Source organism: Triticum aestivum, chromosome 3B (genome assembly GCF_018294505.1).
Source record: "Triticum aestivum cultivar Chinese Spring chromosome 3B, IWGSC CS RefSeq v2.1, whole genome shotgun sequence".
NCBI classification, from domain to species: domain Eukaryota; kingdom Viridiplantae; phylum Streptophyta; class Magnoliopsida; order Poales; family Poaceae; genus Triticum; species Triticum aestivum.
The window spans coordinates 467,839,807-467,841,792 of record NC_057801.1 but is presented as its reverse complement, the minus strand read 5'-3'; positions in this window follow the sequence as shown (position 1 = coordinate 467,841,792).

Below are 1,986 nucleotides of genomic sequence, written 5' to 3'. Positions count from 1 at the left end.
CTTCCCTCCGGGAGGGGGAAATCATCACCATCGTCATCACCAACAATCGTCTCATCGAGAGGGGGTCAATCTCCATCAACATCTTCACCAGCACCATCTCCTCTCAAGCCCTAGTTCATCTCGTGTATCCAATCTTTGTACCAAAACCTCATATTGGTACCTGAGGGTTGCTAGTAGTGTTGATTACTCCTTATAGTTGATGCTAGTTGGTTTATTCGGTGGACGATCGTATGTTCAAATCCTTAATGCATATCAATACCCCTCTGATTATGAACATGAATATGATTTGTGAGTAGTTACGTTTGTTCCTGAGGACACGGGAGAAGTATTGCTATAAGTAGTCATTTTAATTTGGTATTCGTTCAATATTTTGATGAGATGTATGTTGTCTCTCCTCTAGTGGTGTTATGTGAACATCGACTACATAACACTTCACCATTATTTGGGCCTAGAGGAAGGCATTGGGAAGTAATAAGTAGATGATGGGTTGCTAGAGTGACAGAAGCGTAAACCCTAGTTTATGAGTTGCTTCGTCAAGGGCTGATTTGGATCCATATGTTTCATGCTATGGTTAGGTTTACCTTAATACTTCTTTTGTAGTTGCGTATGCTTGCAATACGGGTTAATCATAAGTGGGATGCTTGTCCAAGAAAGGGCAGTACCCAAGCACCGGTCCACCCACATACCAAATTATCAAAGTAACGAATGCGAATCATATGAGTGTGATGAAAACTAGCTTGATGATAATTCCCATGTGTCCTCGGGAGCGGTTTTCCCATATAAGAACTTGTCCAGGCTTGTCCTTTGCTACAAAAAGGATTGGGCCACCTTGCTGCACCTTATTTACTTCCATTGCTTGTTACCCATTACAAATTATCTTATCACAAAACTATCTGTTACCTATAATTTCAGTGCTTGCAGAGAATACCTTACTGAAAACCACTTGTCATTTCCTTCTGCTCCTCATTGGGTTCGACACTCTTACTTATCGAAAGGACTATGATAGATCCCCTACACTTGTGGGTCATCAAACGCCGCCCAACTCCGAAGATTTTACGCATAATTTGGTTTCCTTAGGTCCCATTTTAAACTAGGTTTTTTCTAAAAAAATTCTCCCATTTTACTTTTTTACCCTTCTCTCCTTAAATTGTATGTCTGGATAAACCGCATTGTTGGGAGTACACATCTTTAAATGTATACACCCCACCTTACATGGGGGCTTCTTTTAAAGGAAGCATTTTATTGAAAAGCTCATAAGCTCCTTTTGTCCATACTATCTGTTGCTTCTGCCATTATATGCACCTTTACGACTTAAGTTTTTGCCAAGCTGGGTTACCTTGCTCCTATGCTTATACCCTACATTCCTGATTGTTCAGCTAGGGTGTAAAGGGAGCACCACTGCGACTGTTACAAACAGGTTATCCGGCCCTGTACCTCATAATGGTGAAGCCAAAAGCTAGCGTTCTTAAGGGAATCATTGGTCGGCACATATCCATCACGCTGTTTTTGGAAAAAATTATAAAATCGGTTGTCTGTACTTCAGATACAAGCCCAGCCTAAGGAAAGGAACCCCTAACGGAACTATTTTTCTTGGAAGATGTTTCTTACGTTAAATAGTAATATAACATAACTTCGTCGAACACATTTTGTCTGTTCGATCAATATGCCCGGATTGCCTGGTTTCCGACAATACTAAATGTTTCTTAGTCATACATAGTATACGGAAACACTCCAACTTTTTGGTTCAGAGTTAGAAGCCAAAGGTCTGCGATGACAAAATTTGCATACAATTCGGTAGGAGATAAGTTCGGTCATAAAGTACATGGGTACATCGAATCAAACACTCACTCCCTTTCTACGCCATCTAGTAGACTATCTAATTTACAATCTTGTTGCAAAAAATTTGTCATTGTCATTACTTGGTCGTATACCAGGCTTACGGGAATTTCCTTCCCGTCAGGTCCCCGCAGTCCAACTCTGGCCACA